The sequence below is a fragment of the Monodon monoceros genome, unplaced genomic scaffold (assembly GCF_005190385.1).
Source record: "Monodon monoceros isolate NGI ecotype Baffin Bay Population unplaced genomic scaffold, NGI_Narwhal_1 Super_Scaffold_11, whole genome shotgun sequence".
Classification (NCBI taxonomy): Eukaryota; Metazoa; Chordata; class Mammalia; order Artiodactyla; family Monodontidae; genus Monodon; species Monodon monoceros.
In genome coordinates, this window is record NW_021703767.1 from 61,070,600 (window position 1) to 61,088,391 (window position 17,792).

General features: G+C 33.9%; 1 protein-coding gene across 17 annotated transcripts in view; it reads right to left on the bottom strand.

Annotated features, from left to right (window-relative positions):
- The window catches only part of ZBTB20 (zinc finger and BTB domain containing 20), an 820,261-nt gene that overhangs the window by 656,222 nt on the left and 146,247 nt on the right, over positions 1 to 17,792 (bottom strand). The gene's annotated exons all lie outside the window — the stretch shown is intronic.

A 17,792-nucleotide genomic window follows, 5' to 3' on the forward strand; every position in this document is an offset into this window, starting at 1 on the left:
TGAGTGAAGTAAGTCAGACAGAGAAAGACAAATACCATATGATTGCACTTATATGTGGAATCTAAAAAACAAGCAAACAAACAAAACAAAACAAAACAGGCTCATAGATAAAGACAACAAACTGGTGGTTGCTAGAGTGGAGAGGGGTGGAGAATAAATGAAATAGGTAAAGGAGCTTAAGAGATACAAACTTCCAGTCATAAAATAAGTCATCAGGATGAATGTAATGCACAGCATAGGGGATATAGTCAACAATACGTAATAACTTTGTAGGGTGACAGCTGGTTAATAGACTTATCATGATGAACATTTCATAATGTATATAAATGTCAAAATACCATGCTGTAAACCTGAAACTAAAACTGATATAATATAGTACATAAACTATATTTCAATTAAAAAAAAAAAGAATAAAATCGAATGTTGAAACTGTGAACTACTACCAGCTAGTAGTTGACCTGGCTTCTGACAGATGTTGGATATTGCCATGTTTCTCTTGAAAATTTAAAATATCCCACAGCACATCAATAAGTTCACTGTGGCACTCCAGGAGCACCTTGATACCTAGATTGGAAACCATGGCATTATAGTGAGATATGATTTATGTAAATTTGTAAATGTACAAAACTATGCTAAATGTTCATGGACACACACACAAACACTATAGCTATATATTACTCTATATAGTAAAAATATAAACTTAAAACATATTCATTAATCTCAGGAGAGTTGTTACCTCTGGGGAAAAAATGATAAAGAAATATAAACAGGGACTTCAACTATTTCTCTATGATGATTAATTTCTGTAAAAGTTTTCTTAAGCAAATATGGTTAATGCTAACATTTTAAAAATAAGTGATGGGTATTTGATATTTATGTTAATTCTGTGCCTTACTAATTTTTTAAAATAGTTCATTAAAATAATAAGAAAGGACTGACATTGTAAGGTTTCAAAAACTTTACATAGGCTGCTACTTTTAGCATACCATTTAAAATCCCAGGACATCTGGTTACTGTTAGACCTGCTTTTCCAGAGTTCCACATAGAATCATTAAACTATCCACTGGAAGTAGTGTAACATTTAATGAAAAAAAAAAAAATTCAGTGCAAAGACCTCTATTTTGAAAGCTCCACCCTAAGTCACAAATATTGCTTTCATTTAGTAACTTTGGTAAAACTCTCAGCATACATTAAATGTAAGCATTTTTTATCCCCTTCCTTCATAATATAACTATTTGCTCATTTTACTTCCTGAAGATAATGTCACGGTATGATAGAACATAACATTTATTTATTTGGTGCTATCACAGACTCCACAAATGTTTGGCCCATTTCAAGAAACATACCTATTCCCAGCCTTAATCTTAATCTATTTATTTTTTAGGGCCAGCAAACTTAGAAGTGCCAACTACAGTGAAACAACTGATGTTTTATAGTTATGTTAGGTATACATTAAGTTTGTGTTAGTCATGTGTGCCAATTCCCCATATTCATCCCTTTGCCCTCTCCCAGCCCCAGTATATATTTTTAAAATTATTATTACCTTCATTAGAAGAAGGAAACTACAGATGTTGTGGGATTGTTGGTAACATTGTTGGTAATACTGGACAGATTTCAGGATTTCTATGTATCAGTCAAGGCCTTATGATCAATAATATCAGCTACAATAATAAAGAAGATAGCAATTATCCCATGTGCACTGGTCAAGCCACAGCCTGTGTCTTACTTTAGACACTCCATTTTGATAAGGACATTGCCATATCAAAAAGCCTATAAAGGAAAACATGCAGAATGGTGAGAAGTCTTGAAGTAGTGGGGTCAGTTGATGCAACTAGGCAGGGATGGCTTGAAAAAGGGAAGACCAAGAGAGATCTCCAGCATCAACATATTCTTCATAGACTGTTAGGTAGCTAAAGGATCAGGTACTTATAAAATCACTGGAATAGTACAGGCTGGATCTCTAGGAATTACTGCTAGGACCACACTGTAGAATCTTTGGGGTGATGAAAATATTCTAGAATTAGATCATGGTGATGTTTACACAATCTTCTGAACATATTAAAAGACACAAAAATTGTATTCTTTAAATGGCTGAAATTTTATGATATGTGAATTATACCTTAATTTTTCAAAAAATTATTTGTTAGATGTAGTATAGTATAATCATAAGTGAAAGGTCAAGAAAAAGGAACAATAAAAACTGTGGTTTCAAACAGGGAGAAAAGAAATAAGGTAACAGAGTCCTATCAATACTATCAGCGACATAATTATATCTACATTTAAGTGAACTAGCATAAACTTTCTCTTATATTGATATGTACCCAACCCATGATTGTTTCTAGGAAGAAATGATATCTAGAGTGTCTTTTCTAACCCTGATGTCATTTCCCACAAATCAAAAAACCACAAGAGCCTATGTTCCAAAATATCACAAGTGCAGTAGGATTCTGAAAAAAAAATTATACACTTCACTGTTTTACAGGTTTTTTTTACATGAGTACTTTAAAAAATTAATAAAGTATTACCAAATAAATTATAGCCCTCCATTTAAAAAAAAGTGAGAACTACTCTTTTATTTCCAATGGAATACATGAATGAAACTTACAACGTGGTTGGAAACACTTCATGCCATATTTGACATAGATTCCAGAATAAACTTAATTATGAGAATAAAAATATGATCCTGTGACCAACAGCAGTATTATAAATTTATTATGGGAGGCTGTTTGTTTTCTAATCTCATATGGAAAAGAACAATTGGGAACCATATGGAAGCAAAGAGTAATTTAATGTATTTACACTAGTTTAGGTTTTTGCTTTTGTTTTTGTTGGTTTTATTTTTGAGAAAACAAGAGTCAGGCATTACAACTATACAAAATGCAACTGCTTTCTCATATATCACCAATTAACCACTGAAATTTGAAATTATAACAGGACACTATTTACATTAGCACAAAAATATTAAATAAATTCTTAGGTATAAAGCTAATAAAATATACACATTATCCATATGAGAAAAACTAGAACTCTGATGAAAGACATCAAAGAACTAAATAAATGAAGAGATATCCCATGTTCATGTATAGGAAGATTCAGTATCATCAAGATGTCCGTTCTTCTCAACTTGATCTACCTATTCAATGTAATCTCAGTCAAAATCCCAGCAAATTATTTTTTAGATATCAACGAACTGATTCTAAAGATTATGTGGAGAGGCATACTAGTCAACTCTATATTGAAGGAAAATAACAGCGTTGGAGGACTGACACTACCTGACTTCAAGACTTCCTATAAAGCTATGGTAATTAAGACAGTGTGGTATTGGTACAAAAATAGACAAATAGGTCAGTGGAACAGAAAAGACAGTACAGAAATAGACCCACATAAATATAGTCAACTAATCTTTCACAAAGGAGCAAAGGAAGTACAATGGTGCAAAGATAATCTATTCAACAAGTGGTGCTAAAACAACTGGACATCCACATGCAATCAATCAATCAATCAATTTATCTAGACATTGACATTGTACTGTTCATAAAAATTATCTCAAAATGGATTACTGAACTAAATGTAAAACTATAAAACTTCTAGAATATAACATGGGACAAAATCTAGGTGATACTGAGTTTGGCAATGAGTTTTTTGATATAAAAACAAAAGCATGATCTATGAAAGACATAATTGATAAGTTGTATTTTATTAAAATTAAAACCTTCCATTCTGTCAAAGATAACTCATAGACTAGGAGAAAATATTTGCAAATCACATTTCTGATAAAGGACTGGTACCCAAAATATACAAAGAACTCTCAAAGCTCAGCAATAAGAAAAACAACTCAAAGAATGGGCAAAAGATCTGAACAAACACCTCACCAAAGAAAACATACAGACAGCAAATAGGCACATTAAAAGATGTTCAACATCATAAGCCAATAGGGAACTATAAATTAAAACAACAATGAGATACCAGGACACACCTATTAGAATGGCTGAACTCCAAAACAACTGACACCAAGTGCTAGTAAGGATGTGGAGCAACAAGAACTCTCATTCACTGCTGGTGGGAATGCAAAATATAATAGCACAGCCACTTTGCAATACAGTTTTGGCAATTTGTTGCAAAGCTAAATATAGTGTTACCACATGATCCAGCAATCACACTCCTTGGCATTTACCCAAATTAGTTGAAACTTATGTCCACACAAAATCCTGCATGTGAATGTTTATAGCAGATTTATTTATAAATGCCAAACATTGTAAGTAACCAGGGTGTCTGTCTTTCAACAGGTGAATGGATAAACAAACAATGACACATCCATACAATGGAATATTATTTAGCATTAAAAACTGAGCTATCAAGCAATAAAAAGAGACGGAGGAATCCTAAATGCATATTGCTATATGGAAGAAGTCAATCTGAAAGGTTACATACTGTACGATTCCAATTATATGACATTCTGGAAAAGGTAAAACTATAGAGACAGTAAATATGTCTCCAAGGGTTTGGAGGTAGGAGAGAGAGTAGTGTAGGGGAGAAGGATAAATAGGTAGAGCACAGAGAATTTTTAATTTTTAGGTGGACATATGACACTATGCATTTGTCAAAACCCATAGAGCTGTACCACACACAATGAACCCTAACGCACACTGTATCTGAGCTAATAATAATGTATCAATATCGGCTCATTGATTGTAACAAGTATACCAGGCCAGCATGAAGCTAGTTAATAACAGGGAAAACTGGGGGTGGGATGGGAGGGTAGGAGTGGGTACCTGAGAACTCTGTACGGTCTGCTCAGTATTTTTTTGTAAACCTAAAACTGCCCTAAAAAATAAAGTCGATTTATTTTTTTAAAAAAAGAGTTAAAACCACCTATTTCTAAAATTAAAAACAGGAAACATAAAACTACTAAGTTTAACAGATCTATTTCAATTCCAGTGACAGACAATCAAAATGGAAGGAAGACTATGACAAGGGAATGGAAGAGACAGGGAAGGTGAGAAAGAGATAAAGAGGAAAGGAAGGAGACAGAGCAAGAGAAAGACAGGGGCATGACCACTAAGAAAAGACATACAGGGCACACACACACAGAGAAAGACAAAAAAAAAGACAGTGTTTGTGAGACTCGACTGCATTAAATTGAGGCATATCTTATAGTGCTGATAAAGTTGAAAATAGCACAGTTTTTACAGCAAAACCTGTGATTAGAAAGTAAAATGTTCATTTTTAAAAGACATAAACCCCACTCTACAATTGAACAAGTTACTTTCTCTTCCCAGAATGTCCCTTCTTCTATCCCCACCTGTCAAGGTTACAAGCTATGTACTTCTAGGTTCAGCTTGATTGTCACACCCCAGTTACAATGAATCCCTCCCTCTCCTGTATTTATATAGTGTTTTTTAACTCCAAGAACTCTTAAACCTGTCTTGTAGTCCAGTCATTGAAGGGTATTCCCCTCCCTTACTATGAGTCCATGAGTCGGAGCTGGACATATTATTTCTTCATCTTTGCATTATTGCCTACTAGAGTGTTTTGCATAATACACGTACTCAATAAATACTTAACTGCACTGAATTGAAGATACATATCACATATCCAAAAGTTAAGGATTCCAATACCCTTTATCACAGTAGAAGTAATATCTTTATTCCAATGATTCTATCATTCTTGAAGTACTATAAGTTACATCTCTTGAAATTGCCTTTAGAGACTGCACAAAACCACACAAGATAAATGTCATTACTATGTCCATAATGTTAGAAAAAAATACCCTTTTTGATCACCCCAAACTGAGAGGCCATAGCCTTAGAAAGAGTAGTCTGAATGAAGTGGATGGGACAAGGGCACAAAATTGGAGTAGGCTGAAGAGTTGGAGGTGAGGAAATGAAGATATGGGATTTAGAGAACTGTTATCAGTCAGAATAGGCCAGGTTTTGCTATGGCAATAAACTTGTAAACATGGCTCTAATTTACCCTGAAATATTTTTAAAAAATAAATCAAAGGGCCTTTGTCAATGAAAATATTCAAAAGGATGTGTCGTTGGCTCTGAAGGCAATTCCAACACAGTACAATATTTAGAGCAACGACTGTACTTCTTAAATGAAGAAATATCTCACAAGGTGACTACTTTACAAAGACTAATACTCATTTGGATGAATAAAAGTCCATTAAATAATACACAATATTTGTCTTAAAAATATGAGTTTTATAATATGGAGTTAATCCTTTTTATATGATAAACAAGTATAAATCAAAATTTGTGAAGAAATAGTACTTTTAAAATATTTTGCAAAACATAATTCTTCCATGTATCAAACCAACATTCCTTAATTTGTCTCTTTTCTCAAATCCTAAATTTTCATCAATTAGGTTTTTAACAGTGGAGATCACTTGAATTATCATGTGGACAGATTCTAATCTAGGGAACAAATGTCTCAATTTTTATTCAAAATATTTTGAATAATGAGCCATAAAGGCCAAAATACTGCTATTATTCAGAAAAAAAATCAAAATGCAATGAATTCCTAAAATCATTATACTAGTGTGTAAATTGCATATTTATTTTGATCCAAAAGTCCCATCACTTTCAATATGTCTCTACTCATTTTTTAATGAGAACAGCATTCTCTGTATAAATGTGTGAAATATTTTAACATAATATTTTTGACAAAGATACAAACATTCCACTGTTAGAATACACTATTTTTTCCAGTTTTATTGAGATATAATTCACATACAGCACTGTATTAAGTTTAAGGTGTACAACATAATGACTTGACTTACATACATCATGAAATGATTACCACAATAGGTTTAGTGAACATCCATCATACATATATATAGAACATTAAAGAAGTAAAAAAAACAACTAGTTTTTCCTTGTGATGAGAACTCTTAGGATCTATTCTTCTTTTTTTTTTTTTTTTTTTTGCGGTATGTGGGCCTCTCAGCAGCCATGGCTCACGGGCCCAGCCGCTCCGCGGCATGTGGGATCCCCCCAGACCGGGGCACAAACCCGCGTCCCCTGCATCGGCAGGCGGACTATCAACCACTGCACCACCAGGGAAGCCCAGGATCTATTCTTCTAGTGACCTTCATTTATAACATATGTCAGTGCTAATTATCTTTATCATATGTACACTACATCTTTAGTACTTATTTATATTTTGACTGCAAGTTTGTACTTTTTGACCACCTTCATCAAATTCCTCCTTTCCCCCATCCCATCCCCCCACCCCTGGTAACCACAGATCTGATCTCTTTTCCTACGAGTTTGTTTGTTTATTTTTTAAGTATAATTGATCTACAACACTAAGTTAGCTCCTGGTACACAAAATGACCACCATAAGTCTAGTTGTCCTCTGTCAAAATTACAAAGATATTACATAATTATTGACTACATTTCCTACAGTGTACATTTCATACCTATGACTCATTTATTTTGTAACTGAAAGTCTGTACCTCTTAATCCCCCTTACCTATTTCTCCCCCCCTCCCCACTCCCCTCTGCTCTGGGAACAACCTGCTTGTTCTTTGTATATATGACTCTGTTTCTGTTTGGTTATGTTTGTTAATTTGTTTTTTAGGATACACCAATTTTAAGTGATGGTGACTTCTTGAGTAAGGAGGAGAGTGGATTTTTTGATTTGTAGAAGTAGACCTTGATGGCAGAACAAGGATAATAGCATTATCCTTCAAACAGACCTCCCCAGTTTGTATAGTAGAACATGTGCAAATTTGTTTATTTTAATAGGGAGTCATGTTTGACAGTGAGTCAAGTGCATTCATTCTACAAAAAAATTTAAATAAATTTTCACTTTATAGGACATCATTGAAAAGAACAGCTTCATTACACAGAAACTTTATTTAGTAATGTTTTTAATTTTGCATAAGTGTAGGGCTTTTTTTAAACAAACTTTCGTGTATGTGCACATATACATATATGCTATTTATATGAAATATTAGAAAATATATATATACATGTTACAGTAAGCTTGTTAGAGAAAGATAGTGCTTTTTTAGGGAGTAAGGTTGGTTTTGTCTTTGCTGCTAACCTTCATAGGTTTAAGCCTGATTTTAATGAGAAATCAGGATGATTATATCTGAAATTCAAACATCAAGTTCTTTGTACTACTGCAAGCTATTATCCTAGAAAAAACAGTTAAATATTTCTCTTAAAAATACTCTAAATTAATAATGGTATTCCAGGGAATTCCCCAGCAGTCCAGTGGTTAGGACTTGGAGCTTTTACTGCCAGTGGCCTGGGTTCGATCCCTCGTTGGAGAACTGAGATCCTGCAAGCCGCATGGCATGGCCAAATAAATAAATAATAAAAATTAAAATGGCATTCCACATATATGAAGGAAAAATCAAATAGCACACACATATAAGGTTGACTTTTGTAACAAGATAAAAATTGACCATTAATGTAAGGTACAAATTATAGAAATAAATAAGGGATGAAAAATCTGTAGTCCATGACTGCAACTTGCCCTTTACTCCATCTAACAGCCTGTAAAAATTTCAATTAAGTTCTACAACTAATAGGACATCCAACCATACAAAGTTATACTGTAGCAATACAGTTCTGCCTCAATTTAGTGTTAAAAGAAGCATCCATGTAATAGAAGGGAAGTCTTTCATTTGTAATAAAACTATCTGATATAAAATCCACCCTAAATAATTATTTCAATAAATGTTTTAAAAGACTCACTAAATGAACATAAGTGGAAGAGAGTATGCATATGTTTGTATATGTACATATAGAAAGACTAATATATGTTATACATACATGTTTATTTAAAGAAGGATATGAATGAGCATGAAGAAAAAAAACAGATTTATGTCTAGAGAAAAGAGAATATAATGAGTATAGAACAATGAAGTCCTCAGAGTTCATCTTTTCTTTATCAGCCTTAAAAAAGACAATTAAATGTTTTAAAAAGAAAAAGGAAAGAAAGAAAATATTTCTCTGTTGAACTGCTTTTAAGATTCCTTTACACTAAGTAAAAGACTGTGGCTGCCATCAACTACTTGGGTCATTAGTTTATCTAAATCTGTCTAGGCCTGACTACAGTGTTTCTCATTATATATCTCTGAATTAATTATCATTTGCAAGGGTCTGAAACCTTTGTCACTGAAACCACTTTCATGGAATTTAACAAAATATTTTGAAGGGTTTTTTAAATACTGAGGCTAAATTGACTCTGCTGATTGGCTGTTATTCGTATTATTTTTGGTAATCCATAGGGGTAGCATAACCATGTTCACACACATATAAATTTTAAAATTATATTTGTCTTTTTGTATAAGCCACCAAACACTAAAGGTAAATGTATTGCATAAGACCCTGGGTACTTCAGGTGGCTGAAGGCATTCGGCCTTCAGCTTTTTACTTCAAAATTCATTTGAGAAAGTGCAACTAATCCTAGTGCAGAGCTGTGTTGCTCAGGAATATCTTGCTCTTCAACTCTTACAGGAAAGAGCAAGTACTTCACTTCCATTCATGTTGTCTGCTTTTTACACACAAAATTTTAAAATCCTTTTCTGTTGGCTGGGCTACTCTGCATTAACATCCCTGAATTTTTGCTGTTCCTATTTCTGTTGAGACATTTTAATTTCTTTTCTAATTATTTCTAACTCCTCGCTGCATTGTTTTGTTTGCTCAGTTTTTCATTTTATTGCTTCACTGCCACCTCTTCAGAGCTCTCTGTCTGACCAGAAGTTTCACTGCAGTTTTACATAACCACATCAACTCTTCCTGTTACTTTTGGATGCCTGGACCTTCGCAGGAAGATACTGCACTTTGTTCCATAAATGTTCTTCAAACATCTTCCACCTGCATGCAGTATATATCCAGACTTCATTTAACCTTTCTCTAAATTCTCTTTCTGCCCTTAGTCCATTAATTTTGTAATATAACTTTTATATGAAACAAATGTTCCTAGGCACACTGAAGACTAAAATAATGAATAAGGTACTCACATATCCTCTAATTTTCCATGGGTCTAATGTTAACATTGAGACCATTTCAATTTCTATTAAGTCTGTAACTTGTTTTATTATATGTACAGTATGAATATTTGAGTTTTGGAAAACTAAAAAAATAGAGCATGCACTAAATGCCTCAGGGCAGCCCATATTAGATAATTCAGTTCATTAAATGCCAGGCAATTCTCAGCCTTCATTGTGTTTAAAGTACAGTAATTTCTTTTGGTGCATCAGAATTCTCTTCTTAAAATACAATCCCCAAATATGATCATTAATCATTCAACAACAAACTATTTAAGTTCCAAATTAATACATCTCAGATTGTTTTCTCCGTCAAGAAGAAGGACAGATTTAAACTGCTCTTAAGTAGACAAAGGTAACAAAAGAATTGGGAAAAATTAGATTTTTCTTTCTTTGCAGCAGTACTTAAAAAAATATTTAGTCAGAGTAGGTGAAGTGAAGTGAGTAAACTGCTGACGTCCAAACTAACTATAATTTGACCTCAGTTCAAAGGACAAAAATCATACAATTTGGAGGCGAGAAAAGTTAACACTATACTAAAATTGTCAAGCAACTTCTAAACTAGATCAATTGCCTTCATAATATTCTCAGAACAAAATGTTCTCTAAGAGCAGATCTGATATGAAGAGCCAAAAAATGGAAAATATTCACTATCAGTTTACTGCAGTCACCCATAAACTATTACAAGAACATTATGTATCGGGGTTCAAGCCAGCAAGCTATTAAAGCAGACTGCTCTAGTGTCTTTTCATATTACTTCAATGCTACTGAAGCATTAATAAGTCCTAGGGGAATTGAAGTTATATTGAAACAGTCTTATCATGTAATCAATTTTTCAAATAATCCAAGTCTCTTAAAATGAGCTCTATTTCTTTTCTGTTACTTGTTGGTCAATGTCATTCCACCTTCACAAATGCCATCATCATTTTTGTTTGTCTAGTCCCAGTCATGCTTTCATCTTGGAAATATATCAATCTAAATAGTGCTAATTGCCATAGTTAATGAGTGCCAAGACATTGAGCACCCTTGGCTCCATTACCAGTTTATGTGCTTCTGTTCATGAAGAGATCAAAGAACAAAGGATGGAAAGAATCATCTTCAAAAAATGAGAAGATGCCACATATACAACTTTTTTTGGTCTGCTTGTTTGTTTAAAAACTTTGATTGAGGGCATAAATAATTCTGCTAAAATTACTTTCCTTTATAGTCCCTGGTTAATTTTAACTTGTTAAAATTTTTCTAACTTAATTTTTTTCTTATTTAAAGGATAGTAATGATACTCTGTCAAAACATGATTAACCCAATGATCTAATGCTTTTAATTCACTATTCACTGTTTTCCCTTGGTGACATAAATTCCAGGCAATTGAGGCATCTGTCAATCTATTGTACTAATGGAAAATATTCGTGCATATAAACTTTCTACAAAATAAGAAGTCTCAGTAACTTTCATGGATACAAATCAGCAGTGGTTCAGTTTGTAATTGAAACTGTAGGTGAAAAGAAAACTAGGCATAAGCAAGTTTAAATCTGGAAAAAGTTACTGAAATATAAATCTCAGCAAACTAGATATTTCTTACCAGTACAAAATTAACCACAATTTAGTAGCATTAACCGAAGGTAAATATTCATATATTTGTGTGATTATTTAATATGTTTATGTGTGTGAGTATATGTGTATATGTGTGTGTGTAAATACACATATCTATCTCAATTAGGCTGTAAGATCCATAAGCCATGCTTCTTTTCATCACCACTGCATCTCCAAATGCCAACACAATACCTATAACACAGCATTTCCTCAACATATATTTGTATAAGTAGGTGACAATATGAATATAGTAGTACAAGATTTAAAATTTTAAAACCTTTAATATAAAAGAAATCTGGGAAAGCATTAGTGATCACATATTTCCTCAATGGGTAGTTCAATTTACATCTCTTTGTGATAGCTTATTTTTGTTTTTTTCTTTGCCTGCTGCAATGAAGATTGCTATCTTAAGTATTAATTTATACCATAAACTTTTCTTGAAGAGATTTATTGACAGTTGAGCCCAAAATAATTTTATCAACCCTATCATATAGTAATGAAACAGTATGTTTCTTTAGTTGTGCACAAACCATACCTTATTTTTACTTCATACTGCTTATCTTAATTAGCAGATCTAGAATATCCCTGTTTCATGTTTCTTGTATAAGCCTCTTAGTCACATTCCAATCAAACCTACATTAAAATAATAAGCAACGATTTCTACGTGAAATAGTATATAGGTCATTTGAGACCTATCACACAGCAGGTAAACAAACATAGCTCTAGCTAAACTTCTCCCCATTACTTCCATTTTGTCTTCCTCATAAAAGGACTACAAGAAGTGATGTCATAAAAACAGTCAATAAGGTTTTCATTGAAATTGTTTCCTCAGATTCTTATCAAATGACATCTTTATAAGCTTATAAGTGAGATCATACAGTAAAGAGCTACTTTGTTTTGTCTTATTTTGTTTTATTTTGTTTCACCAGACTTCTTGACAAGATGCTTAAGCCAATGTTTTAATGAGAAATGTTTTAATTACTCAAACAAAAAATAAAAAGACAAAAAAACCACTGAGAAACATTCTTAGATAAACAGACACTGACTTTTAGAGCCACCTCTCAAAGCTAACACCAGACTATAGACCCCATGAGAGTACTTTTTTGGTTCACTGCAATATCTGCAGTACCTAGGAAACTGTGATTCACAGTAAAACCTCTATAAATATTTATTGAATTGATTTGCGTACATACTTTAATGAAAAAAATACAACAGACCAGGGCTAAATGAGGCAAGCAGTTTGAAACTATAAATGCTCTGTGTTCCTCTACTTTTCTGGGTATTTTTTTTTTTTATTTCATTTTATTTTTTTATACAGCAGGTTCTTATTAGTTATCCATTTTATACATATTAGTGTATATATGTCAATCCCAATCTCCCAATTCATCCCACCATCACCACCACCCCCTGCCACTTTCACCCTTGGTGACTATAAGTTTATTCTCTACATCTGTGTCTCTATTTCTGCCCTGCAAATCGGGTCATCTGTGCCAATTTTCTAGGCTCCACATATACGCGTTAATATATTTGTTTTTCTCTTTCTGACTTACTTCACTCTGTATGACAGTCTCCAGATCCATCCACATTTCTACAAATGACCCAATTTCACTCCTTTTTATGGCTAATATTCCATTGTATATATGTACCATGTCTTCTTTATCCATTCGTCTACTGATGGGCATTTAGGTTGCTTCCATGACCTGGCTATTGTAAATACTGCTGCAATGAACAGTAGGGTGCATGTGTCTTTTTAAATTATGGTTTTCTCTGGGTATATGCCCAGTAGTGGGATTGCTGGGTCATATGGTAATTCTATTTTTAGTTTTGTAAGGAAACTCCATACTGTTCTCCATAATGCTATATCAATTTACATTCCCACCAACAGTGCAAGAGGGTTCCCTTTTCTCCACACTCTCTCCAGCATTTGCTGTTTGTAGATTTTCTAATGATGCCCATTCTAACTGGTGTGAGGTGATACCTCATTGTAGTTTTGATTTGCATTTCTCTAATAATTAGTGATGTTGAGCAGGTTTTCATGTGCTTCTTGGCCATCTGCATGTCTTCTTTGGAGAAATGTCTATTTAGGTCTTCTGCCCATTTTTGGATTGGCTTGTTTTTTTTAATATTGAGTTGCATGAGCTGTTTATATATTATGGAGATTAGTCCTTTGTCCGTTGATTCATTTGCAAATATTTTCTCCCATTCTGAGGGTTGCCTTTTCGTCTTGTTTATGGTTTCCATTGCTGTGCAAAAGCTTTTAAGTTTCATTAGGTCCCATTTGTTTATTTTTGCTTTTATTTCCATTACTCTAGGAGGTGGATCAAAAAAGATCTTGCTGTGATTTATGTCAAAGAGTGTCCTTCCTCTGTTTTCCTCTAAGAGTTTTATAGTGTCCGGTCTTACATTTAGGTCTCTAATCCATTTTGAGTTTATTTTTGTGTATGGTGTAGGGAGTGTTCTAATTTCATTTTTTACATGTAGCTGTCCACTTTTCCCAGCATCACTTATTGAAGAGACTGTCTTTTCTCCATTGTATATCCTTGTCTCCTTTGTCATAGATTAGTTGACCATAGATGTGTGGGCTTATCTCTGGGCTTTCTATCTTCTTCCATTGATCTATGTTTCCGTTTGTGTGCCAGTACCATATTGTCTTGCTTACTGTAGCTTTATAGTATAGTCTGAAGTCAGGGAGTCTGATTCCTCCAGCTCCACTTTTTTCTCTCAAGACTGCATTGGCTATTCGGGGTTTTTTTGTCTCCATATGAATTTTAAGATTTTTTTGTTCTAGTTCCGTAAAAAATGCCATTGGTAATTTGATAGGGATTGCATTGAATCTGTAGATTGCTTTGGGTAGTATAGTCATTTTCACAATGTTGATTCTTCCAATCCAAAAACATGGTATATCTCTCCATCTGTTGGTATCATCTGTAATTTCTTTCATCAGTGTCTTATAGTTTCTGCATACAGGTCATTTGCCTCCCTAGGTAGGTTTATTTCTAGCTATTTTATTCTTTTTGTTGCAATGGTAAATTGGAGTGTTCCCTTAATTTCTCTTTCAGACTTTTCATCATTAGTATATAGAAATTCAACAGATTTCTGTGTATTAGCTTTGTATCCTGCAACTTTACCAAATTCATTGAGTAGCTCTAGTAATTTTCTGGTAGAGTCTTTAGGATTCTCTATGTATAGTATCATGTCATCTGCAAACAGTGACAGCTTTACTTCTTCTTTGCCAATTTGTATTCCTTTTACTTCTTTTCCTTCTCTGATTGCCATGGCTAGGAGTTCCAAAACTATGTTGAATAATAGTGGCGAGAGTGGACATCCTTGTCTTGTTCCTGATTTTAGAGGAAATGCTTTCAGTTTTCAACCATTGAGAATGATGTTTGCTGTGGGTTTGTCATACATGGCCTTTATTATGTTGAGGTAGGTTCCCTCTATGCCCACTTTCTGGAGAGTTTTTATCATAAATGGGTGTTGAATTTTGTCAAAAGCTTTTTCTGCATCTATTGAGATGATCATATGGCTTTTCTTCTTCAATTTGTTAATATGGTGTACCACATTGACTGATTTGCATATATTGAAGAATCCTTGAATCCCTGGGATAAATCCCACTGGATCATGGCATATGATCCTTTTAATGTGTTGTTAGATTCTGTTTGCTAGTATTTTGTTGAGGATTTTTGCATCTATATTCACCAGTGATATTGGTCTGTAATTTTCTTTTTTTGTAGTATCTTTGTCTGGGTGGGTATCAGAGTGATGGTGGCCTTATAGAATGAGTTTGGGCGTGTTCCTTCCTCTGTACTTTTCTGGAACACTTTGAGAAGGATGAGTGTTAGCTCTTCTCTAAATGTTTGATAGAATTCACCTGTGAAGCCATCTGGTCCTGAACTTTTTCTGCTGGAAGATTTTTAATCACAGTTTCATTTTCATTACTTCTGATTGGTCTGCTCATATTTTCTATTTCTTCCTGGGTCAGCCTTGGAAAGTTATACCTAAGAACTTGTCCATTTCTTCCAGGTTGTCCATCTTATTGGCATAGATTTGTTGGTAGTAAACTCTTAGGATGCTTTGTATTTCTGCAGTGTCTCTTGTAACTTCTCATTTCTCATTTCTAATTTTATTGATTTGAGTCCCCTCCCTCCTTTTCTTGATGAGTCTGCCTAAAGGTTTATCAACTTTGTTTATCTTTTCAAAGAACTAGCTTTTAGTGTTATTGATCTTTGCTATTGTTTCTTTGTTTCTATTTCATTTATTTCTGCTCTGATCTTTATGATTTCTTTCCTTCCAACATTGGGTTTTGTTTGTTTGTCTTTCTCTAGTTCCTTTAAGTGTAAGGTTAGATTTTTTATTAGAAATTTTTCTTGTTTCTTGAGAAAGGCTTGTATTGCTATAAACTTCCCTCTTAGAACTGCTTTTGCTGTATCCCATAAGTTTTGTGTGGTCGTGTTTTTGTTGTAATTTGTCTCTAGGTATTTTTTGATTTCCTCTTTGATTTCTTTGGTGATCTCTTGGTTATTTAGTAACATATTATTTTGCTTCCATGTGTTTGTGATTTTTACATTTTTTCCCTGTAATTGATTTCTAATCTCATAACATTGTGGTCGGAAAAGATGCCTGATATGATTTCAATTTTCTTAAATTTACCGAGGCTTGATTTGTGACCCAAGATGTCATCTATCCTGGAGAATGTTCTGTGCGCACTTGAGAAGAAAGTGTAATCTGCTGTTTTTGGATGGAATGTCCTATAAATATTAATTAAATCTATCTGGTCTATTGTGTCATTTAAAGCTTGTGTTTCCTTATTAATTTTCTGTCTGGATGATCTGTCCATTGGTGTAAGTGAGGTGTTAAAGTCCCCCACTATTATTGTGTTACTGTTGCTTTCCTCTTTTATAGCTGTTAGCAGTTGCCTTATGTATTGAGGTGCTCCTATGTTGGGTGCATATATATGTATAATTGTTATATCTTATTCTTGGATTGATCCCTTGATCATTATGTAGTGTCCTTCCCTGTCTCTTGTAACATTCTTTACTTTAAAGTCTATTTTATCTGATAGGAGTATCGCTACTCCAGCTTTGTTTCGATTTCCATTTGCATGGAATATCTTTTTCCATCCCCTCACTTTCAGTCTGTATGTGTCCCTAGGTCTGAAGTGGGTCTCTTGTAGACAGCATATATATGGGTCTTGCTTTTGCATCCATTCAGCGAGCCTCTGTCTTTTGGTTGGAGCATTTAATCCATTCATATTTAAGGTAATTATCGATATGTATGTTCCTATGACCATTTTCATAATTGTTTTGGGTTTGTTTTTGTAGGTCCTTTTCTTCTCTTGTGTTTCCCACTTAGAGAAGTTCCTTTAGCATTTGTTGTAGAGCTGGTTTGGTGGTGCTGAATTCTCTTAGCTTTTGCTTGTCTGTAAAGCTTTTGATTTCTCCATCAAATCTGAATGAGATCCTTGCTGGGTAGAGTAATCTTGGTTGTAGGTTCTTCCCTTTCATCACTTTAAGTATATCATGCCACTCCCTTCTGGCTTGTAGAGTTTCTGCTGAGAAATCAGCTGTTAACCTTATGGTAGTTCCCTTGTATGTTATTTGTCGCCTTTCCCTTGTTGCTTTCAATAATTTTTCTCTGTCTTTAATTTTTGTCAATTTGATTACTCTGTCTTGGCATGTTTCTCCTTGGGTTTAACCTGCCGGGGACTCTCTGTGCTTCCTGGATTTGGGTGGTTATTTCCTTTCCCATGTTAGGGAAGTTTTCGACTATAATCTGTTCAAATATTTTCTAGGGCCCTTTCTCTCCCTCTTCTCCTCCTGGGACCCCTATAATGTGAATGTTGTTGCGTTTAATGTTTTCCCACAGGTCTCTTAGGCTGTCTTCATTTCTTTTCATTCTTTTTTCTTTATTCTGTTCCGTGGCAGTGAATTCCTCCATTTTGTCTTCCAGGTCACTTATCTGTTCTTCTGCCTCAGTTATTCTGCTATTTATTCCTTCTAGTGTATTTTTCATTTCATTTATTGTATTGTTCATCTTTGTTCGTTTGTTCTTTAATTCTTCTAGGTGTTCGTTCTTTTATTCTTCTAGGTCTTTGTTAAACATGTCTTACATCTTCTCGATCTTTGCCTCCATTCTTTTTCCAAGGTCCTGGATCATCTTCTGTATGATTATTCTGAATTCTTTTTCTGGA